Here is a 26,978-nt window from a genome sequence, read left to right on the forward strand (position 1 = left end):
AACTTACATAATTATATTACATTTTGTTTAAAATAATAGGTAGATTGTGTATTATTCTTCTTATAATTTTAAGTGCAACATAATTCAATCGTTACTTAATTGAATAGCATCATTTTCGGTAAAAAATAAAACAAAGAGCCATTCGGAACTTACCACGTTAAGTTATTGGCAAACTCAATTTATGACACAGTGTATCTACATCTAGATAAGACAATTGCCCGTCAACCAGGTTACCAGTTTAATAGTTTGGTGCACGACACGCGCACGCTCGCTGTAACATCTAGCGCAACAAATTCTATTGCAATCTTGATTTTATAAGTTATTTTCCAGTTCGATTAGTTCGCAGTTTTGCGAACCCAAGTCAATGTCAAGTTTCTATGGTTTTGCAACTTTCTGGAATTAATTTGTTTGTAATTGTATTATTCGTTTTTGTAACATTTTGCGTAGTGATGACAACAACCGCCTACCAACCAACCGACAATTCTGTATGGAATTATGGATAATGTAATTTAATAATTATTGGTAAATTTTTGGAGTATGGAAGGTAACTGGTACCTATATATATACGTAAATTAAAGATAACATGCCTTTAAATGCGTCGTGTAGCGAGAAGAAATTTTAAGTTTCGAAGAGCATCGCCATAAAAGAAAACGAATCTGGTTTAAACGAGCCCCATTATAGTAAATGTCAATTGATCTGGGGCTCACTGCATTTATAATAAAGTCAAGTTTAAGTTAAAGATAGTATCGGTCAAGGCACTGCCATGAGAATCACTAAAGTTGGTGGTCAAAAGTTGAAGGTAGTGACATTTTCTACGTTATTGCAGCATTTAAAACAATAAAACTATAATTATGTACGTGTAATGTCTTAACGTGACATTATTAAAAGTGTATAAAGTACAGTAGCTACAAGATTAGATGATAAAAATACAAGTAGGCACTTATAAATTTTTATTTCGTCCTCGTGAATATCATCAATGTCAAAAATATGAAAAAGTCGTTCATCCATAATTAATCTACTAACTCATAATTTTCATAAAATTACCTAGCTGTTTATCATCACTGTTTGTATATTTCTTGAGATAGGTAGAAAGGTTTACTAAGATTTATAGTATATTCAGTCAGTGTAGTGAAAAATAAGAAAGCATTATTGTCACTTTATATGAGCTGGCTTTGCGACGTGGTATTAGAAATGTTTCTCTTTATTTTTGGGGCTTTGTAGTATAGTTCCGAAAGTAAAAGTGAGTTAGTCATAGACAGTATGAATGCATCTCACGTAGGAATTCCCGCGAGTGCCACAATACTTGGCGGGCAGTATTCGTATCTCGTTAGTTGTTACACAATTTTATTGTACTTTAAGTATTCCATCAAATTTTGTCATGGTACCTATGAGTACATGTCTTCTTCTCTCTTCTTCCTTGCCTTATCCTTATTTAGGGTCGGCTTTTTTGGTCATGTCACGCCATTTTACCCTATCCTCTGTCATATCCTCATTCACTCCACACTCTCTCATATTTTCTTTCACGCAATCAAGCCACGTCTTTCTTGGTCTTCCTCTCTTGCGCCTTCCTTCGGGTCTCATTTCCAACACTTTCTTTGTAACATAATCATCTTCTCTTCTCATGACATGCCCAAACCAAGAAAGACGATGGCTTTTCATCTTCTCCACTATAGGAGCCACTTTCATACTTCCCCTTATATACTCATTTCGTATTCTATATTTTCTTGTAACACCACACATCCATCTCAACATTCGCATCTCTGTCACATGCATCCTTTTCTCATTGCATACTTTGGTTGCCCAGCACTCAGCCCCATACAACATCACCGGCCTTATGACGCTTTTATATATTTTGCCTTTGATCTTAATTGGCATCTTGCGATCACACGTCGTGCCACTCGTGCCGGTGAGTTGTTTCCATTTCATCCATCCCGCATTCATTCGTCTCGTCACATCCCTGTCAATACTTCCATTACTCTGTAGAAGGGAGCCAAGGTATCGGAAATCCTCACCTACTGCCAGTGGCGAGGTACCCAGAGATATCGACGCAGCTGAAGTAGGCCCATGTACATGTATGAGTACATGTCATTTACTTATTTTTTATGTAAATTAGCTGTGTTAATGAGAAAGTATATTTTCACTTTTACACATGATTACACTATTTCAGTAGTTATAATCTTTATATTTTTTACATGTGTAGATAGATTTTATATAGATTTATAGATAGATCGTGTATATAGATTTTTTTATTATAAAGCATTATCTTTGCGCTTATCTGACTAACAAAATATTAACTAACTTGAAAGCTACGCTAATATCCTTTATGCAGGCGTATTATCAAACGGCAATTATAATCCGGCTGGCACTACCACTAGACTAGACTTTAGAAACTTGACCTAGATCTAGCTGGCTAATACTGTTCACTTGGACGTCATAAACGAGCTAGTTTAGACTATTGTGTATCTATGCATTGCGTTTACTGACATCGGACACCAAGAAAAGTAAGGACTATAATATTTTTATAAAGTTAAAAAATAGGCATGGTCACAATAAAAGTTACATTTAGGTTGGGTATACATGCATAGACACATATACTAGATACATATTCCTAGGTACTAAATCTATAACCTGAATAAAGAGCTCTAGAATATTGCATAAAGTATTTGAAAGGTATCACATTAAACACCAATTCTATTATCAAAAGATCTGATCGTTGTATCATTTAATAATAGAATAATGAAGTGCATGTAATGAAATAGTTATTTTATCAAATGCACAAATCGCCTAGATTTCAAAACTATTGCACTATTAGCGCTACTCATCGTCTCAGGTCAAAATTAGTGAATCGTGACCGGTGCATGTAATTATTACAGTAGTTACTTTTACTGTTTGCTCATCGCTACTTAAATGCTTTAATGGTCCTTTCATAAATGACCTTATAGCCTTTACATTGATTGGTGTCATAAAATATGCTGTAGATGAGGATTAGTACTATAAATTGATATGAAACCGGGTAGGTAAGAGTAATAATATTGAATGATACTTTTTGATTAACCCGAACTACTCAATGCATTAGGTTTTAAGTAATGATTACAATTTGCGAAACCACATTTGTATACCCAGTTCAATGTGAATCGACAAAAAAACACTAGCTTATTAATATTAATCATAAAAAGTTAACATAAGCTGGCATGCTAGCTAAAAAGCATTCAATTATCGAATAACCTTATTTCCATGAACTCCAACAAAAAAAACCCTCATGACATAAGAGAACAATACAATAATTTGACACCTCTGTAATAATAACCATAAGGGTCATCCACGCGATAAGGCTTCCTAGGTTGCGTGTCGGAAGACGCATTAACTGGCCATGGAGGTTGTTAACTCTATGGTAAAAATACTAATAATATACCGTAATATTAGCTAACAGTGGTTGGTGAGGAAACCACTTCAGATTATGAGAAAATTGGGGAAAGTCTCCGGAAATCTTCTGAAGACACTTTATTATTAAGTAACCTTTTAGATTATTGAGTAGGATTCGAATTTGAGCCATGCTTATAAAAAAAATCACTATTCCACGGGGCCGATGGAATTTGGTTCTAAGTTTATAATTACAAGTCATACACTGTTTGTGTACTTCTACTACTTCTTAGATTGTGTTAGAGTGACATAGTAGTTAGAAAGTTTAGCATCAATCATATTTTATTATTAGAGTTAACACACATATTATGAATCAAATATTTCCACACATCTATTAGTTTGAATTAAAAAATATTGAATGCACCAGAAAATTTTACACAGTTTCGTTATTATATTATTACGTAAGGCCGTAGATTTTTACGCATCTAAGGGCGTCTTGCACAACAAAGTTAAATACAATTAAATCTATGACCTCTTGCTCTGACATTATACTGTCAGAGCAAGAGACAAACTATTTAATTTTATTTAACTTTGTTGTGCAAGACGCCCTATCTAAACAAATTAATTATTGTGGTTTTATATAAAGCTAAGTTGTTGAACTGTTATAAGGTTATAACTGTTCTGAACTAATCAGTTTAAATAGTAAGTAATCTTTTAAAGTTAGTGTTAACTGATCTAACTTCAATGCATTGTATATTGGATACGGCTCGGGACCTATCACGTGAGTACAAATGTACAGCAAAAAGTGGGTGACCCGCTTGTGAGTCACCTCTAACTACCCCTTCGGGGATTACAGTCATGATGTATGTACGTATGTAAAATAACACAATTGTCATAGGCCACGTCCGTTAACTCAATACGAAATAAGTATTCGAGATACGAAATAGGTTTAAATGCATTTGTGTAGTGAGTAAGCAGCATAAACAGTTACATTGTCTAGACACGTCACCAACTTACACAGTCATATATTATATTATTATGAAGTCTTTGCCAAGGAATATCAACAACAACACCATAACGGATAAACATATAGAAGCGGATACGTGTGGCCCTATCGATGTGTCTGCCCAATGTTGATGAGTCCGGATGAGATGAACAAATAGGTACTTATGGTCCAATCCCTATAATTATTATCTTACTCGTATAATACACATGACAAGACTATGCGGCCGATGTTGATAGAATTTAACTACCTTTACACATCACATCGGCATCGTTTACCTACACAAAATAATAAATCCACGGTTTGTACTCCAAGCGACTCCAAGTCACAACAAATTACTCACACAACCGCTTAGTAATATTATCTCAACATGCAACTGTCCATATAAGAGTGAAAGAAGAAGTCAGAGGTCACACACCATTCAAACTAATTCTTATTCAAACAGAGCGGGCAGGCTCGCTACAAGAGCACTTCGTATGAATACACAATGTCCTCAACATAGTAATATCATTATTGTTCTTGTAATGACTTTGACACTCCACTTTCTAGCCATGCATTGTGATTTCGGAGTTGTGATAAATGTTTGTATTTCCTTAAGCACATCCAAAAGCTCAACGCAACTTAATTTTCGAAGCTTTTTTTGTTAAGGTCAACACTAAACTAAACTGGCCTCTTTATAACATTACATAATTTCTTAAACTTTACAATAAAGCATATAATCATCTATTACATTAGCGCATCCAAATCACTTGGAACCTAATTGCTCTAATCGATTCATCTGCATCACTTTTGACCCGCAGCGGACAAACAATGCAGTAGCCGACTGCTAATGATAAAACAATTTGACTGTACTGTTCTTATGTTTTAAGCTGAAAATGGCTTGTGAATTTTGAATGCTTTGGACTTTAGTTGCGTAACTTGATATTCGGATGTTCACCTGCTCTTCGTGACTATGGCGGCCTAGTACATGTACCCAATGGGCTCGACAGACAGATGGACATCTTCACCATGATTTATTCTATTGAAATGTATCAATGAAGTTGTTTAAGGTTGTACTTTTGATGAGAGAACGATTGCGGCTGTCGTTAAAGAGAACGGCTGAGTTCGTGACACGAGAGCATTTTATACAGAGTGAATAAAACGAATAATAAATATACCTATAGATAAATGTTCTATGTGTTTTAATGTGTTATAAAGACGGTCATAAATCTGGTCCATAAAAAAATATAAAATAAACAAAGGCAAAAAAGTATACGTATACTTACGACTTCAAATATTATTTATTTATTATTATTATTTTATTCTTTTATTGCACAATATACAAATGCAATGATGTACAATCAGGTGGACTTAATGCTAAAAGCATTTTCTACCAGTCAACCTGCAGGAGGTACAGGGAGCAAATTGTATAGTAGTGCAAAAAAAAGTCTAGTAAACTATACCAGTTTGTTTCCTAAATGTTATAAGAAGGTTCTTAAACTTAAACACCTAATTTCCTCATCATAATGACTCAGCTATTACCGAAAGCCGTAATTTGTATGTAACAATGTAACGAAGTATGAAAAGCTCAGGCGAAGCTCATTTAGAAGCGGTTACGCTGACTCTATCATTATTTTGATGGGCTATGTCCACAGATAACTATATAAGGAAGTTTTACTTATAATACGTATTTACTAACTTGCAGTAGATAACTTAAATTGTGATTAACAATATTGACTTGCATTTCGTTCAACATAAAGTTAGTACTGAGGTTCCTAAATATTAATGGAATCCGCAACTTAATTGTATAACCACCACCACCAACCAATCTACATAGTTTGTCTGAACTTTATTTTAAAAATTTAGAGTATTCAAGTGGTAGTAGTACAATAAGTAATAATAGCGGTATAAAGTCTTTTTTTTTAAATTATGAATTTATAAATTTGTACACATAGTTTATTTACAAAACCACACTGTGACCCAGTTTCTTTTTTCAGTAAAACGATTTGTCCATGACAATTCAGCCAATTACAGTATGGAGTTTCATACTTAAGTTGTGCTCAACGTGACATTGTCAAATGAAACACTGGGTCTTTGTCTCATGCCAGCAGTTATTCGTCCCAGTAATTGTTTCGTAATACTCTGATCGTATCATCGAGCAGCAAATTGTTATTTTTTAACCAAAAACACCGTATTTAGAAGCAAAACAAGATGTAACTACTTTAAAATGTAACATAACAATTGGTTTACCTCAAATTTTGAAACAAAAGCTTGGGTAATGCAAAGCTGGTAGATCGTTCCTTTTTTGTAATTACATAGTGTTGCGAAATTAATAGTACAAATTGAATGTCTAGCCTGATAAGCCTAGGCTAGACATAGCATAATTATTACATACCTCTTACCGTCGTAGGACCACATCAATGTTGATCTAGATAATTGAATTGATAACAATAAAGGTAAAAGTATCCCGAATTGATTGAAATGAATGGAGCCGCTAATAAGGGTTCCTTTCTATTACATCCTCTCCATAGCTTCGGTATAAGAGCTATTAGTAAACAAAGATATTTAACAAGCCACTAAATGGCTGTAATGTGACTAAACGGTGATCAATTAACACCAATAAAAATATTTTCTCACGACCCGCGGTAACAATAGACAACAATATGTCACGTAATTAGCTTACCTTATGACTCACTCGCATTGATAATTACATGTCTTCTTCCTCTCAGAGTGAATACCGGATGCTACAGTGGTTAAAGCTCTTCTGCATTGACTCAAAAGACACATTTAAAAGACTTATTATACACAAATTACTTAATACAATAAAATAATATTATTTTATTTTGCGACCTCTCTAAATAAATAATTGCAATAATTGCAGTGATTTTCTTCAGCGTTCTTGGATTTGTATTAGGTATATACGTTTATTATGATATGTACGCGTATGTATGGTATATGTGTGTATGTGCATGAAAATATGTATTTTAGATTTATTTCGATGTAGTGTAACCTCAGTAACTGTTATCATCAATGGTAGATTCCTATTAAGTTCTTTCTAGCATTTTGTTTGTAAGTAGTATTAATTTCTTTGGTTAGATAGTTATAGTTATTTCTATTATTTACCTAGTTGAAATGCACTAAGTTAATTTAGGGATACCTGTTATTGGCCTTACTATTAAGATTTAAGTTTTGTTAAAATTATATTGTTACGCTGTTGGTGTTCTCAATAAACAATAAACAAAACAAAAAAAAAAAAAAAAAAAAAAAAAAAAAAAAAAAAAAAAAAAAATTGAGAAAGTCCCGGGTTCGACTCCGTAGTGAGCAATACTCGACATCAGAACCAAGAGGGCCGATGTCCACTTTTTGCGAAAATCACTTTTTAAGAGATCTTTTATCAGTTTTTTGTCCTCTTTCTTTTAGTCTAACTCACGTATCTCTATCTCTTTTCGTTCAAAAGTTCAATTTCTTAAAAGTGGTCGCATATCCACAGTTCACTGGAACCATACAGACTGTTTATAATTTCAGGCGTTATGGCTGTACAAATATGAAAATAATGTTATTTTTTACGGTCGTTTGTAAACAACAGTCCAGAAGTACTTGCAAATAGTTGATCTCATATCAATAACGTACCCTTTTGTCCAACTAAATATCACTTCTATGCGGTTACATTTTCACATCAGACCTTATGGTTCGAAACATATTCAGTTAAGTTCATAAAACCCCGAATTAAAAAGAGACAGCACTAGTTTTTTCACACAGTATGAGCGAGACAAAGCATAATGCCATCAAAAACATAACTTGGAAAAAGCCTCGCAACCGTTAAAAAAATTTGTGAGTATCACGTACTTAATACCAAGTAAGTTTATTTTATCAGTTTCTACTAAAGGGTACGTTAATTCATTATTTATTCGATTCGATTAAATAATTAATCAATCTAATTATTTAAGAATTACATGTTTTTTGCTTATAACTTAAAATAGGAGACTATTTTAAGTTATAAGCAAAAAACATGTAATTCTCCACATGTAATTCTTCCACCTATCTACCAGATTGACTTGGCAATCGCACTAAGCAATGTGATTTAATAAACTCATAAATTATGTATTAGTTGTGAGGTATATAGTGTTTTCATGCGATTTTCAAGTCAATCTAATTATTTAAGAATTACATGTTTTTTGCTTATAACTTAAAATAGGAGACTATTTTAAGTTATAAGCAAAAAATAGGAGACTATTTTAAGTTATAAGCAAAAAACATGTAATTCTTAAATAATTAGATTGACTTGAAAATCGCATGAAAACACTATATACCTCACAACTAATACATAATTTATGAGTTTATTAAATCACATTGCTTAGTGCGATTGCCAAGTCAATCTGGTAGATAGGTGGAAGATCTCTCCACCTACCTACCTCATTGACTTCTTTAAGTAATAAGCCCACCGATTTTACTTATCCTTGTTGTGAGATATATAGAATTCATATCTTATCTATTTATTTAAGACATACAAGATTTTTATATTTAAATGGTCCCTACGGTACGATACTTTCAAAGACACCGTACGATTCTGAGGTCTTGGGATACCTAAACATGCAGATAGGAAGGAGACAGGATAAATAATAAAGTTGCAATTTCCTTTTTCAAAATAGGCGGCAAAGGAAGCAGAAGTGTTCACAATTTCTATCTTTAAGGTTCGTCTGTCTGGCTGGTGAAGTAACTACAAATTCTACAAGCGAGTGAATTTTCTTCTTCAGGGATTCACTCCTTGCCCGGGCCTTCAGCTCCTCAGCCTTCCGGGTGCCTATTCAGTCAGGTGGCATGCAGCCGCTTAATTCTCAGGACGCCGGCTTAGCTCCCGATTAATGTTGTCCGGTTCGGTGGATAGACTCAGGGAGCCGTTTCGTCGGCTGGTGCCAACAGTAGGAGCTCGCAAGGATAGGGTCTGCCTTTGTGAGGCCGGTCATAGGTGAGCTGAGGCAGTGAAGATGTTTGTGCGGCCTATTCTAGGCGGGATCTTACATGATACGCGGCAGACGGATCACAAACTCCTCTACCGACTTGATCTTGTGGTCGCGGGTGATGACGTCAATTCTAACGTACCATTCAGCCCCGACGATAGTCCTCAGAGTCAGGTTTAGCTGCACCTGGAGCCTCTTGCAGTTGGTCGTCGAGCATAGTGAGTACGCCGGAGCGGCGTAGTTAATACCATGTATGGTTTAAAGATCCCCAGCTTCGTGCGCAGAAGGAGTCGGGAAGCCAACATGGGACAGAGCATAGCCCATTCGGCCTTCGCCTGGTAGACTGTGTTGACCGCTTGAACACTCATGGTGAGCGTGCGCTCAATCGTCACCCTCAGGTATACTTGACTGAGTTGATTGACTGAGGATCTTCAGACGACGAAATTACTTCGGGGTTGCAGCTTCTTAGCCGGCGTGCAGGTGCGGCTGGACAACATCGCAGTGCCCACTTTGACCACCATGCACCACTTTTCCAGCCATTCCGGCAGGTGATTCAGTGTTTGATACGGCCAGGTTTGCTTTCTGAGATGAGACGAACCACACACTTTTAGCCAATAAAACCACGTCGTCTCCACACTTGCTCGCCAGTGTTAGGATATCGTCTATTTAGGCCACGTAGAGTCAGGCAGCTGCTCTGAGGAACTCTAGATCTCTCGCAGGGTGCAGTCGGCGTCCTAGACTAAAACGTAGAAACAGCGTTCGTCCACAAATGAAGCCGCTGTCTGCACAATTGCCAGCGACGTGGTCGTCTGAGACAACTTGTACAGCAATTCCGCATGCCACACTCGATCGAACGAATGTGTTCGGCCCTTGTAGCGTTCAAAGCCATAAGATGCAGGAAGCGCTCAAGCTGCAGCGTTGTGGACTACTGTGGAAACCAAACTGCTCCACACGATAGCGTGATGGAACGATAGCTTCGCGGGTATCGGCAGTCCTTTCTGGTTATCGGTAGGACGATGATTTTCCTCAGTTTCCAGTCCAGTTAGTCCGAGGAAATGTTCTAGGCCTTTACTAATGAATTTACAACAGCTTGTCGATAAAAGCGTATTTTTCTAAAGATTTCCTAGTGCAATACGGTCATAAATATAACTAATTAATGCTGGAAATGATGCTACCTATCGCCCGTTTTCTTTTGGACCACGACTTACAGGGCCACTATTTGTTTTTGTCGTTTTATTCTTTATACATACCTGTTTACTATTTCAATTTTTTAAATAAAAACTTCAAACATTTATAATTTCAGAACCAAAGAGTCGTATATAACACACATTTGGGTCCTTTGTTTAATTTTCTTGAATATAATAAATAATTTCAGAGCCAAAGAGTCGTATATTACACAAAATTTGGCCATTTGTTTAATTTTCTTGAGTATAATTTTATTTCAATTCGAACCAAATAGTTATAAATAAAGGTATACCGTAGTTATTTTATATTTTTTTAGAGCCATTGAATCTTATGTAGACATATGCAAGCCAAAATTCATCTTAAATACTATTTTCCCCGAACCATACAGTCTGTTGTTATAATAGGTATAGGGATTTTTTTAAAGTGATATTCTATTTTCTTGAACCAAAAGGTCCGATGTTAACAAAGGCTTTGATTTTTGGTCTAGTGTTTTTAAAATCTATACAGCCGTAAGGTCTTTTATTGACGTGAGCCTTTAAGTTACTATTTACAGTCGAAAAATGGGGCTGATATCCATACTCAAAGACACAAAACTTGATTTTGTCGCTAATATAGCATAGGAATTGTTTTCAAATGAAACGCTTTTGTATTTTCATTAACAAGCCGAGCGAAATAATGTATTTGGACTCCAAAAAAAACATCTGTGTTTGTTTTATACTGATTTAAAAGTTTATTTTAGCTCTACTGAAAAGTTGCAAAAATGGACATCGGCCCTCTTGGTTCTGATGTCGAGAATAGTTTTTAATTGCAAAGGACATTAGGCATTTTGTATGGCAATTTGCCTGGCTTTTTAAAAAGTCTCGAACATAAACCAAAATACTTTTAAATCATAGTGATACCAACCAGATTTAACATTCTTTACTTAGTTATTTTAATTCAAAACAATGGGAAAAGATACATCATATTTTATGGTGACTTTTTCGTAGTAGGTAAATTACGAAATACATTTTTCTAATTATTTATGGTTTCCTATTGTTTTGGAATTAAAATAACTACAGAATATTAATTAAAAGTATTTTGGTTTATGATCGCGACTTTTCATAAAAGCGGGGCAAATAGCCCGATGTCCTTCGTGAAGCTGCAATAGATACCTATTCCATATTCCTGATAAGAAAATATACAGACACATTAACAGCTTTTGATGAAATATAAACTACCCATTAATTATCACCTGTTACATCGTTTACATCGAACATTATATGAAGCAAAGATGCTAACAACCACATAAGCTAAGCCATTCTTCTCATTCATCGCCGCTCACCACACACAATTCTCTTTCGTACCATCAAAAACAAACGTAACAATTCGGTAACACAATTTTGCATTAAACTGCGTAAAGATTACTGAATAATTACGGTGCGCGCGGGCTAATGCCGAATCTGCCATAGATTACGAAACAATTAGATTGGCCGCCACCGGACGCGGTGTTTTGGCACTTTCTCCATTTGTCGGTCTACGGGCAGTTTTGTACAGGTACTTGGGTACTGTACAAGGATGTCGCAAATAAGCTATTGTAAGTTGAAAGGAATCGCGCGACTAGTCATTCAGATTTTTTTTTTTCTAAAACTGTGGTTAAATATGAATTGTCTAAGTACGTAATATTTTACTATTGGAAGTTGATTATTTTATTTTGTCTTTTTTTATATTCCTTTCATTTTTGAAGTCGCAAGGTTTTTCATTATAGTGTCAGTGTCACGTCTTCAGGTTAAAAGTTACATAAAACAAAACTCATCTACGATTTTTAACGACAGGTCTCTATTTGTAAGAGGCTGTCCTCGATTCACCTGTAATCTACTATTTAGTGCTTTTGTTTTAAGTCTTTGTTCTTAAGTGTTATGTGACAATATTTTATGTTCCACACGTTTAGAGTCTTTGGTAGGATACAAAAACACATATGTCTCTCTGAACACATAATTATCAACCTCAACGCTCATAAACAAAACCAAGAGACGAAATAAAATTTAATTTAGTACATTGTTTCCAAAGGGCTCTCCCATGGTAAGCACGCTGATTTTCATTACGAATGCGACGGAATTTAAAATAAAATCATGAAAGACTTTGTTTTAGGACTTCTCTTATTGGCCAACAGGATAAAAGCTAAAATCTCGAACATAAACATTATTTCAGATTATACACGAGCAGGAAAAACAATTAAAACAAAATAAATCAAAAAGCAATTACACCACACAATACATTTAAAATAGTCCACTTCAATAAATGCCAGTAGCCCACCAGTCGCCAATTATACCTACACCAACGTAGAACGATCTCTACGATGTTGCATTAAGATGTATTGATAAGTTGCTAGTTTTTCTCTTTGTGTATGTAGTGTAGAGTGGGCTGGGTTTCTAGATTACCTTGTCCTTTAAATGGAACTAGTTGTAGAATGACAAGTAACAGTGGCGCCTGTTGGAGTTTTTTTTTAAACTAGGGATTTCCCCGACTGTTGCTTTTGACGGCATTTAATAATGGAAAGGTGGTTTTCGTTATTTCCAAAATTATTAAAAGAAAATGTAAAGGCTGATTTACGTTGACTTATGTTAAGTTACGTTTACATCGAAGTATTTTTTTTTCATACTGATTCCGGGTTTATTTATTGTAGCTATGACGATTTTTTGTTTGTTGAAATAATAATAATTTACTTAATCCAATATTTTTCGTTACAGGTTTGTAAGAGTTGAGGTCTTAAAAACAATCGAAAGGGTAAGAAAACTTATACAAAATTATTCTTCCTGGAATTAATTTGAAAGAAGATTTACTACTATAATATTAACGTAATTCTGTATACTTTTGCAATGTAACTATCAATTAAATTTTTATGTACTTATATACAATTTTATTATCTTGCAATGCAACAAATATTAACATTTAGTATCTAGATTTTTTATTGATTTAACCTTGTAGTGTGATTTCGTCAAATGTCATCGTAGTAAATCAAATGTTAAAAATGTAAGTTGGTTTTACTTAAAATGCCATCCAGATATTGGTACTTGTAAGTTGTTAGTAGCTTTGTGGTTTAATTAATATGTAGGTAGGTACCTACTGTTTTTTATTACTGAACTGTATAACTTCCTGCTACCTAAATCTTAATTCTAAAACTGTGCTATTCATGATAACACCGGATCAGCGACTACTATGCTCCCATGTTGTTTTATCTGATACTGTACGTATTATGAAATATCAATATGGTGTATTTATGAACTTATGAAGATAACACCAATTAAGAGTGACCTTGAGTACGTACAAAAAAAACCCCAAATTCTGAACGAACTGTCGGTTAATTAGAGGCTTGCAAGCGTCATCAATGGTCATCATTCAGTTCCTCCTAATAATTTGGGGGTAAAAGTTGATTCAAATTAAATCGAATACAATTAGAGAGATGCATCTTTGTAGAGGCATCTATATCCATCAATGGACTACTGTGTGAATTTGAATTACACTTTTAGAATAACACACTTCCTAAGTATTATAAAGAGAGTCAAAGTAATTATTAAATAATATTAATAATAATAAAAAACACAAAGCCAGCAAACCTTGACATCCACAATTACGACAGTCACTATAATTTTCCAGTGACTAACCGAGTATTAAACAATAAAAACAACATTAAATAATAAAGAGAAGGTTCAAGAGTAGGCACGAGCTTTCAAACAAAATGTACCTTCGAGTACTTACAGGTTGTTACATTAAAACGGTTAGTATGAAAATAAAAACCATACCTTCCAAAATCAGTAAGTATATGAAAATATATCTCAATTATATTTTTTTACCCGAATTTAAAACAGTAGCTATGATTTGTATGATCAAAGCCTACATTATGACCATGAAATCAAACCATTTTTCAAACTCACCTGATAATTATCTCTCCTATTACGTATCGATTAGACTGTAAATACACCTTCTAGGCATTCTAGGACTTCCTGATCTATATAAGTATTATTCTTTTATTTAAACTGGTAAAAAACAATTAAAACAAAACCGCAAGGCCCTTACTCTGACATCCGGCAGAGCGTTTCGTGGATGAAATAAGAAGAGTGGACGTCCTCGCGTAAAGATCACTTGATTAACTGAAGTTCATTCGCGATGGAAGGAGAGCGGCCCAAATGCCACTGATGACGGCTGATAGTGACGAGTTTGTATACGCAAGTACTTAAAAAACTGTTAAAAGTATAATGTACATACTTCCTAGAAGGTGAGTGGTAAATAAAGTTCCAGTTTATCAACATAGAACCTCAACCTGACCAGAATTGCATCGATGTGATTGGCTGAATAGTTATTGGGCAGGACGTATCCAATTAAGATTTACTCAAATGCAAAACTGGGCTATACATTTTAATGAAAAAAAGTGACTTACTTAAATAAATTAAGACTTTCTTCCTAATTGCATTTTCCCTGGCCTTGATAGGTATAGGTGTTTTAGCACCAGTCTTTGATTTTATCAAGTGGCATTTGAATTAGATTTATGAGGACATGTACGTTCTTAACATTCTACATATTTACTATTTAAATGTCAAGTCGATACTGTGACTACTTGTAAACAATGTTCGTAAAGGTCAAAAACTGTAGCAGAATCAAACAGTGTAGTCGTTCTTATTATTACTAATTAAGCAGAATGCGAAGTTTAGTTTAAACCTATTTTCCTGCATGAGTATAGCTAGCTTGTACTTAAGGTTTATGCTTTTTTAAGAGTATGTTTTTTAATTTGATATAATTTTAGGTTGGAGTAGATTTAGTTCTACATTACTTAATCAGGTAAAGTTAGTTATGCACATTCGTATCCAACCTGTATTTATAATTTGAAACAAGATACCTGGCTATAAAAACACAATGTTTTATAAAACAGAAAGTAAAGTCAGGGTCATTATATTACAACCGATCAAACCCTACATAGATGTTATAAATATTTTATTATTCTGTTATTACTGGAAACAAGATGTAAAACTGAGTACTTAAGACAATAATATTTTTCCGATTGTATTGTAGTTTACATTTGCTTTTGTTTGAGGTGCTTTATATTTATATATCAAATGAAATTATTTAATTATACATAAGATTCATGTAAGTTTGTATACTTATTTAACCAGTGCTAAATCTATCATAAGATTTTTCAGTTGGTATTGAATTTATCACAAAATTTCGTATTGTTTAGTGCATAGTAAGAATAAGGTGGATTATAATAGCAATGAATCACAGCTTCTATATTTTCCGCCTTTCCCGAAGCTGTTTTACTCCAAATTACCAACATAAACAATTGTTTCTTCCAAGCTTGAATTACTAGCCTTTTAAAGTTGACCTTGTTTAAAGTATTTTTTGATGACACAGATGGCATTTGCATCCTAATGTTGATTAGAAATTAATTACGGATTTGGAGGGTAAATAGAGGCAGATTTTATTATTTAATTGCACTAGTTACATTTATACATACGACAAGTGACATTTGGTTTTTATTTCATGACTTTAAAATGGTATATAATATATGTCGATAAATCTTTAGTTACGCATTTTAGTAGGGCAGAAAATAATGAAGGATTTATTGCGTACATAATAGTATATAATTAGCAAAAGCGGTGGTTTGCACCGCCAGACATAAAAATGTGATAACTGATACGATAACACCCTAATTATCATTTTTAGGCGCTAGAGCTTTTCACCTCCGTATCATTTGGTGGTACATAACTTTAATCGGCATACCAATCCATGCTTGTTGTGTCCAAAAACACTTATTAATTTATGTGCTCTTGCAAAATATTGTCTGACCATCGCAAAAAGCGTGTGAAAGGGGCGTGATATGCTGAACCGATGGTAGTCCAATATTGATGATATTTTAATGTATAGAACCAGTATATGTCGCAAGGCCTACGAGTACTTGGCCTATTGCATATTCCGCATGGATGCATCGTTAACCTTCTTTTCAGCTCTAGATATCAAAAAGCGCAACTGCATCGCCTGTTAGTACGTGGGTATTTATGTGCCGAGTACTTATGTATGTGCAGTATGTCACATTTTTAGGTTAATCTTTAGTTTAGTTTAGATTAAGTACTTAACTTATCGTGTTGTAGTATCGTTTAAGAATTATGTGGATACCTATAATGAGGCATACATATAAGTATTTTATAATAAGAAATACCTTTGTATTGTTCTATATGTATGCTGTTGGTGTTCCTTAATAAATAAATAAATATGTACACCTATGTGAAGTCAGTGATAGAGATATGGATCCAACAAAGCTGCTATACAAATCATCAAGCATTCATGAGTAGAGGTTAATGTGAAAGCGGAAGCGATGGGGTCGAAACTTTTATACCTTTTGCTGACAGTACGTAGACCCTTGTTATTCAGTAAGTATAATAAAATCGTGTTATGTTAATTTTACACACTTGATGGGGTTTTATTTACAATTAAGTGGAGCCAATTTATTTATTCAGTTGTGTGATTTTTATTCAATTTAACGTGATAGGGTTTATTGCAAATCGATTGAGAGTTAGAGAAAATCCAATAGACATCCGTTATCAGTAGATAATTTAGGAAATAGGAATTTAAATAATTAATATTGAACACAAAGCAAAAAATACATTATCCTGCAATCAGAATTACCATATAATTATGTAGGTACGTCTTAAAATTACTACAAACGACTCCAATTTTTCAAAGATTTAATTTAAAATTGAAACAAAATATTACCGATTATAGTTGGTAATATCCTGATGCTCCGTTAAATGTACTTCAATGTAGCTGTAGACGGCATTAAGCTAGCCTTTTCCGTTTAGAAGTAATTTGGTGCTTTTCTCAGTGGAACCTTTTCATTGCCCGTGAGTGTATTTATGTCCAGTAAACTATAACTTTTATGTATTCGGTTCAGATTTTCAGATGTCGCACTTAGAGCCGCCGGTTTCACAACTGAGCACAATTTTAGTATAGAATGGAGACCTCTGATTGGCTTAGTTGTTGTTTAGCCGGACTTAGGGACATTCATGCTTGGTTGGATTTACTCTAAACTGGACCTTAATCTATTTTGAGCTAAGATTCTCAACTCAAAGGTCACGGATGAGTAATATCACTAGCCTAGTGCTTTATGGCTAAATGGCCAATTACTTATATGGACTTCTCGTGGGATAACACGTTAAACTTTCAAAAGTCAGTACAAGGTTAGTTCAGAAAAGGCATTGTGATAATTTATTATTGGATGACCAGTGTCGGATTTTTTTGTTCATTATGTATTATATGTATAATATGGTGATGAAAACACGATCATATGTATATTCATCATCATCTATGCAAAATATCATTGAAACTTAAACTTTTAAGCCACTGTGTCGGCAAGACACAAATCACAACATAATTACTTACTTATTCCCAATCTCCGCTGGGGAGCAAAGGGCCGAAATGAAGCGCCGCCATTCTTTACGATCTTGGGCCAGCTCAGAGACATCCGCCCAAGACATCCCAACAGAAATCACAACATACTTACATGTATTTAATTGTGCATACTTTCTCAGGATCCACCTAGTGTAGCCTACTACATACTACTATTTACTTTTATGAGAAAAGTGAATCTACTTAATTGATCTAAAATTACCAGACGTTACGCGAAACCTAGGAACTGTAAAGCCTCCAGTGAGAATTGATCTATTACTCAGATATAAGAGTATAGCTAGCTAATATTGTTTGTAACCTGCACTTTATTCACAAGTTCCTAGTTTAAATAACAGCTCACTTTTCTCTTTTTGACCTTAATTATACATAGTGTATAATGTTAGAGGCATTTGAGCTTTATACACTTGTTGACCAATGTGGTTTGGTGTGATGTTTTGGTAAAACGTAAACCTTAATTTATGGCACTCGTAAGTTGGATTTGTGTCAATATCGATAGTTTTACAGAACAGGACGGCGTGGCGCACTCTCGTGAAGGCCCTCTGTAGGTACCACCGGGGTACCATAGAAAAAAAATATCCATTAAAATATATTTTTTTTTAAACTTTAGGCATGTACCTTTGTAAGCTATCAGTACCTACTTGTATATTTTTAAGTATAACTAACCGTGATAATGTGACCCCTCGCTTCCTTGTAAAGGCAATATTCCCACGGCCCCTCCGATGATGGACGACCTACTTGAAGTGTCGGTAAAAGTGTACATCTTCGGTTCTAAATAACATCAAAGTAATAAAAGTCTTCGGTTTCGTGCTAACGTCTCTATAGATTGTAAACGGTAAGTTATGTTTCAGTGGATAAATAAATAAGTGGGGGCATCTCACACACGGCCATCCGACCCCAAGCTAGGCAGAACCTGTGTTATGGGTGTCGGACAGCTGATATATCTACACAAATACATATATAGATACATTCTAAATATAAATATTAACACCCAAGACCCGAGTACAAATATCGGTCTTTAAACAAATATCTGCCGCAGCCGGGAATCGAACCCGGGACCTTCGGCATAGCAGTCAGGGTCACTAACCACTACACCATTCAGCCGCCAAATCTATTTACATTGTCAACCTGAAAATGAAAATCAGACGGTAATAGGTACGCTAATAAGCTCAAACATAAAATTTAGAATTCAATCTCGATCATGTGGATATTGAAATTGTAATGTCTATCTCCTCATGAAAATTTAATTTATTGTAAAGTAACCAAAAATTCTGTGTATTCAAAACAGGCCAATGCACTTGCAAAACATTGACATAAATTATAAGTTTTTCTAGATGTTTTACATTTTTGTTGATAATTTATAAATCCAAATATCAAAATGCCAAGGCTTACAGATATATGGACTAATTTAATCAGGACAAATTAAACACGAGTTTAAAAGTAAAAGCGTTTGACCTTTTCAATCGGATATATTCGTGACGTGATGTGCTCAAATCTATCATCTGCAGGTCATGATTGTAAATAATTATTAATCGTTACATTATATTACATTACGTACCATATTTTTTTTATTGAAAACATTATGTAACACTCCTTGAGCTAGTATTTCAGATCACGAATAAAAAGGTCACTTATCTATAACATTTTTGGTAGTTAAGAGCACAATAAAATGTTCAGGAGACAAAATATAAGTTCAGCTTCTATAAAAACTAGTAAATTTTGTAATAACCGTTAAACCGAATTAGGTATAGAATACGAGAAAAGGTTATACTATGTATATTATTTACCGTGCATTACTAAACATTCATTCTTATGATGAAATTAAATTGCTCATACAAATGTAACAATCAACTATGTATTTACAGAGATCCTACGCTATCTGATAGCCTCGTTATTTTACAATGACATTATTACGTCACGAAAAATCACCTACTTTAGAGCTTTCTTTCAGCTGTTTGAACGTGTAATGTGCGTGGGAGATGATACTTAATAGATCTCTTTTGAAATATACATCCAAATAATGTCCCCAAAACTAATCAGCTATTTCACACACTGCGAAATAGTCCATATGTCAGAGCAAGTTGTATCTATGACGCGAGCGCAACATCGATGCTTCATGCTTTTACAAAATTACCAACAAAACTGTTACGATACATGACCCGAATATTCCTCTCATCCTAGAATGTAGTCTAGACTTCTAGGACAAGTGTTATGCAATAAACTACTGTAAAGAATCGAAGATAACAATGGCTTTTCATATGGTAATTAGTGTCCGAAAATGGGAAATGCATGAAAGACCACATGGCGTGAGTCTTGACGTGACTGTTATGTTAAGATAAGCACTTTTACTTTTATTTGAATTTACCATGAATTTTTATGGTTTTTCAAAATTAATTTTATTTACTTACTCGTTCAGTCAGTAACTTTGTTTACTTGTATGTCATTTAATTACATTCAATTACGCATAATATCTACTCCAAAGTTTACTTAATATATGTACAATAGGAAGCCACACTACTTTTGAAATTTCACACCACGGTAATTTACCTTAGGTTAGGTTTAATGATTCAATGGGAAGAAAAACTAAAAGCTAATTACAGGTGGCGCCTTAGGCGACTGTGCCTAATTCCCCAATTCTAATTGGTTGGTTCAGTCGCTATTTTTTCTTCCCAACAATGTAATTGGTCAGAAACAAAAGGGCACACTCGCTGGTGCTGCCAAAGTTTCACTTGGTTTTCTTCCTCATTGATATAAAAAACCAATATGGTTCAGAATTAAAAGTTGAATGACTGTTCTCTCCCTGTCTTCGGATTTCACAATGTTCAAAAATCTGCCACCAATAGTTAATTATGCTTGGAGTTCGGCCTAGTCTTCGTCCAAACGTATCGAGTAAGCCCTTTATACGTCACCAGGGTCAATTTAGTGTGGAAGCCGTCCGTAAAAAAACTTGAAAACTACCAAATATTAGATCCCCAGCACCATTTCACGTGTAATAGTCATAAACTTCTAGCAGTACACATAATAATTTCCCTCCATTACGTGTAATCTCTTCCGTGACAACCGACAAGGATCCACCGGCAGGAGGGTCACTCTATATGACAAAAAACCGGCCAAGTGCGAGTCGGGCTCGCGCACAAAGGGTTCCGTAGTAAGCACAATAACTTAACCAAAATTACAGTTAAATCAACCTATCTCAAAAACTATAAGAGATACTTTGATCAAACCAAAAATCGTTGAAAGAGTTAATTAGCATGCATCACCTCTATTTTTTTTAGAATTTTATACCCCGTAGTTATAAAAATAGAAGGGGGGGGGGAGATACTTTTTACGACTTTGAGAGCTGATATCTCAAAAACCGTTCACTTTAAGAAAAATGTTTTTTAGAAAACTTTATATCATTTTAAAAGACCTTTCCATTGATACCCCACACGGGTATGTACATCGAAAAAAAAAAATTCATCCCTCAGTTACATGTATGGGGGGCCCCACCCCCAATTCTTTTTTTTACTATTTAGTGTCATATTTTTGTAGCGGTTCATACAACACATATTCCCATCAAATTTCATCACTGTAGTACTTATAGTTTCCGAGTAAATCGGCTGTGACAGACGGACAGACGGACAGACGGACAGACGGACATGACGAAACTATAAGGGTTCCGTTTTTGCCATTTTGGCTACGGAACCCTAAAAAACGAAGTTTCAGAGCGCCTGCTGCGCGAGCCACGACTCTATCTCGTTGTATTAAATGTGCCGATTGCACGACAGCTCTCGTTCGTTAGTTTTTCGTCAGTATAGAGTGACCTCCAGGTTCGTCACGGAGACGACGGTATTATCTCTCAGTAGGTCTCAAGCTCTCTTTATCAACCAGGCAGATGTCACGAAGCGAGACTCTGCGAAATGTGTTGAACTTCATGTCAAATTAAACATCAACTATGAAAGTAATCGTAAATCTTGTAATAGCTGCATTTGTAGGTAGAATAAGAACGCAGTCGACTTGTGCAAGGGCGTAAACTGGAGTGCCAGAATACTTCTATGAGATTTTCATGATGGGTAAGTAATATAGTAAGTTGCAGAAGTCGACTAGTGCCATTTTTAATGCTAGCTTATACGTATCCTGTTTTTAACCTGTACGAAAAAATGGGGTGTTAATAGTTTAACGTTACTTCGTGTTTGTGTGTCTGTATTTTGTCAAAATCAGCTTAACCGTTCACAATTTATGAGAGTTTAGGTGTTATAAAACACTCGGGGGTTTTTAACGTCGGTTAAGTTTGGTTATACGTATATAATTAAAACATCTACTTTAAGGTACTGATTGCGGTGTTTTTAATTTAATGCTAATCAAAGCAAGCCCTTATTCAGTAAAGCGTACAATCAAAAATGTAATCTAAAAACAATATCTAATATTACCTCCAAATTATATTGTTTTGCAATGTCATTGTTGGTCAACTGTTGTTTTTTATAGGAAATCCTGATTATTATCTTACTTTTGATATTATTGTGGACCATTTATCTATTAGGTAAGTATCATTGATTTATTGTACAATTTTTAAGTGTAGAGGCTGCCGTATACCGTATAGGCATAAGTCTACACGGCACACATTTAATCAGGAACGAAGTTTAAATTTTTCTGACCATTCCTCTTTGTAATATCCCTATTCTTTTTTAATTACACTCACTGCGTTTACTATTAGCCACCTAGTTACTCTGGTTTCGAATGTATCTTTGTCTATCTATATATATATCGTGAAAAGTAATCAACATTACTTGTAGAACCAAGTTATAAAACTACAGCATCTGAATGTTTCCGCCAAAAATATATTTCCTTTTTTAAGCTCAAAACTTTTTACTGGAAAATCATTAAAGTTACGTTATCACCAGCACTAATTATTGCACCGCCACAGGTACCGGTCATACACTTGTAACAAGCCTTTACTTAGCCATGAAGAAAGTAAAAACTGGTTTAACTTGAAAGTGATCTGAACCAGATGTCGATGAACACTTTCACTGGATTCCTTGCGGATGCTGACTCAAAAATGTTAATGTATGGAAAAGCTTGCAAATTTAAAGCACCTTTTGGAGCACTTCCTGTCGCGCCGATTCATAACGTACCTATGTCATCACGCATGAAGCCTTAAAGTTCCATCAATATCAGTGAATCATCATTTTCGTTGGATTTATTTAGTCTATTAGTCTACTTACTTACTTTACTTACTTATCTATTAGTCTATGCCCGTATTAAGTAGAACAGAAGAAGACGTAATGGAACACACGATGAAAGGTTGAAGGAAAGGTTGCCTGGAAGAGATTGCTTTTAGCTATAAGGCCGTCTATTGTGCTTACTCCTTTTGTTATTTAATGTAGTCAGTTTACCACACCCCTCTTTTTAACTCGTGGGTTGAATTGAGTTTGTGTACCACATACATATACGTGGACCATCACTGCCTATGAGATAGATGCAGTGCTCATCAATCACAGTAAGTCTCGGCAAAATACGTGCGTAGCAGCGCGTATTTCATAACAAAAGCGTGCATAAAGACCTCTTATCGTAAGCCAGATTTCTAGACCACTTCGAAGTGACCTACGTCTGGACCTGTCAAATCGAATAAGGTCCAAATCGATTGCAAAACATACTGTGACATATTCAGTCGAGTATAATTCGCAGTCACGAACTAGGGTAGCAATGTGTGATACGTAATGTACAATTGTTCAAAGTAATATGTCATTTGATTTGACATGCGTTGTTCATTGTTTAGTTTAGTTGGCATTAGTTACGTCTCAATTTTTAAGCATAATTACAATGCATTTTACAATGTGGAGTATGTGGACCTATAACTAGATCTTATTATGTCAGTTTAGTTAATCTACCTAGAAATTCAGACATTTCAGCCTACATTTCATACTAAAGTTCAACTTAAACTGGCGTTATTCAGAAGAGAACTGAAAATCAGTCCATTAAGAGTTGTCAGTAGTAATATCTGGAATATTTCAATGTACCTAATGCACAATTTTAAGTGCAGTATAATTACGCGTTAGCCGGTGCTAAGGTATCTGCGCGTATTTACAATTACAAGTCATTAGTAGCTGACATTGAGTGAATGATTGATGATGCAATTAAATAGTATTTTAAAATCAAATCGTTGTGACTGAAAAATTCAGTGTTTACTTTAACCTTTAAGGATAAATATGCAAATGATAAAAAACCGCTTGCGTTTATTATCCAAACTTGCACTAGACGCACTACTGGACTACGATTTATACCAACTGGACAAGAAAAGTGGTGAAAACTAAGGAAAGTCGTGATGAAGTGGATTGATATAAAACTAGATCGGATGTGATAGTCTTGTAGGTTATAATTAAGAGATTAAACAGCTATCAGTCATAGAAAGTCTATGAGTTATAACAACTTTTACTTGGAACTATAATTATTTCTAGCTTATTAGTCCTTATCCTTATACAATCACTTGCAAAGAAAAAGTTCCATCTGAAATTGACTAAATATTTTAAAGTGCTAAATTTATACAAAGAAATTCGAGGTAGAGAGGGGAGGTTTACTCCAAAACACTCTCCACTACAATTCAACATAGGAATAAGTTATTCGCGGGTGTTACATAATTGCTCAAAGCGTCAAATTAAATATACGAGTACATTAAGGAAGTGCAAAGGAAACTATAGAAGCAATGTATATTAATTACAATGAAACTAATCAATTTAGTGCAGATTCCTTGACATTTTACAGAAAAATCTTGTATTTGAATCTTGAAGTAATTACTTCAACGTCCTATATCTATGTAGGTAATATTGCGAAGGTAACCCAGTATGCAAATTTATCTTTAATATCGTTACAGTAATTTTGATGTCTGGGTTGATCTTTTTTGAACAAGGACATTTCCTGATCAAGATTTCAAAGTTTTAAGGGATAATACGAGAATCCTCTGTGTAAAATTTTCAAGTCTTGCAACCTAATATTTTGCTGCGAAAAGTGGGTGGCTCGCTTGTGAGCCACCTCTGACTATCCCTTTGGGGATTACAGTCGTGAGTGCATAATATATGCAACCTAATGTGAACTTATAAAACTTAACAATCGCGTACGTATACTCCGAAGGCGGAAAATCGAACACGATTAAAATTTTTATGTGTCAAAAGGCTTGGTAGCCTTTGGTGCCTGGATCGCTGGTAGTAGAAGCAATGTTTATTGGTAAATACCATACCCCTTTCACAATAGGGTTATCAAAATAGAAAACATCTTAATACCGCGATGTACAATACGGTTAAGAGTGAAATCTCTGGATACCGATTTACAACAGAAAATTGTGTCTTGAAAGGTTATGAAAGAAATAAATGAGTAATGCCTGCCTATAATAGGCAAAACCGGGATATGTAGCTTTGTGCTGCTATGCAAAAACAATAGCAAATGGCGATAAGTCGGTCACGGACAGGACTAACCCTTTTGAGTTTAGTTCACAATCCTATATAGCCACACCCTTACAATCGCCACAGTTTAGAGGCTACACATATGTTTTGCTTAATGTACAAGTTACATAATGTCCATAACATAGTATATGCACATAGCCTCATTATAGCCTATTACTTACATAGCACCGTAATATTCAGATTAAGGCATTAAAACCTTATTTCGATACAGATAAAGTTCAAATTATATAGCAACGGTTTTTATGCTTTTAACTACACATGGCACACGTGCGTTTTGTTGATTGTAAACGCCATTTAAATATACCTAATAAATGATTTGCAATTAATTTAAAAATTATAGCAACATAATCTAACCCACATCATGTGGCACTCCTTCGAAGAGGCTTATGTCCAGAAGAACACGATCATTGGCTGTTTAAGAGGATGAAGAAATCCCATAAGATTAGAGTGAATTAGATAACAGTTTATACATATACCGGGTATACTCACCCCATTTCGGCTTAGTATTCGACATTTGCAATACCCTTTAGTTAACGAGACCTCTAGTTCTATAGGTAGGTATGTCACATATGTTTTAGTACAGGAGATTCTATAAGATTTATAAAAAATACAACAAAGTGCTTCGAGAAAAGGATAGGGATTGAGGCAAACCCGTGCTCTACGTTACATTAAAATATGGCAGTATTTTTTATTATGTATTTGTACAGGAAAACTGCTTTCTAAGACCTTTTAGTAAGCTATATAGTGACAAAAGACAAGATAATATTGATAATAGAATAATCAATCACGAATTATTTGCTATCGTTGCCACACTTTGACCTCAGGGCACAATGGTTCTACATGACAATTCATTTACAGCTGTTGCTAACATTTAAGGCAAGGTCACAAATCGAATGCAACTTATCGTGATATGGACCTGGATATTTGGATTCCTTGGTGGTTAGGCGGTAGATGTGGCATGGAGCGGACTTAATAAATGTTCTAAGTACAGATCTGTACACAAAGATTTTGGGAGCAACTAAATTAATTCCATTAGTCATGTTCAAACTTTAAGAGATAATAATTTGGTTTAACTTATTAAAGTTATTTTTGATTTCTTGTTACGGGTATGACCGCATCTTCTTATCAATAGGTGTGTAATATAAAATGTTACTTAAATTGCCTAAGCGCATTAATTGAATAAATACGTTTTTACAATCTCAATGCTTAATTAAGCGCGAATTGGAACAAAAAACCGACATCCATTTGGCCATACAAATATGTCAAATTACACACAGTAATATTTGAAGCGTAACCGAGTAGAAATTTAAAAAGAACAACGCGTGTTATAAACGGTCACGAATCTTTCGGAGTCTCAAATGCTCCTTATCAATACGCGATCGCGTGTGAAATCGATTCAACATTTGGCTAAGCGTTCTGATTAATCGATATTTTTCTACTCGATACTAAAAGTTGCTTTGTTAGCACGGTGATCTCTCGACGGAGTTGACACAAGTACGGCGTTAGTCACCACTTGTTAGCGAAATGCGTTCTAAGGTCAACAAGTTTCCGTTCTGCGTTTGATGACAACGCCCACAACTGATAATGGCTAGTCGTTTTCCTGAATCAGAGAACCTTTACCAATATTAA

The 26,978-nt window shown here is 34.7% G+C and overlaps 1 protein-coding gene across 1 annotated transcript in view; it reads left to right on the plus strand.

The window, feature by feature from the left end:
* Nucleotides 1-26,978, plus strand: part of LOC105394426 (mucin-5AC) — a 64,822-nt gene that overhangs the window by 22,227 nt on the left and 15,617 nt on the right. The gene's annotated exons all lie outside the window — the stretch shown is intronic.

The sequence above is a fragment of the Plutella xylostella genome, chromosome 13 (genome assembly GCF_932276165.1).
Source record: "Plutella xylostella chromosome 13, ilPluXylo3.1, whole genome shotgun sequence".
NCBI lineage: Eukaryota > Metazoa > Arthropoda > Insecta > Lepidoptera > Plutellidae > Plutella > Plutella xylostella.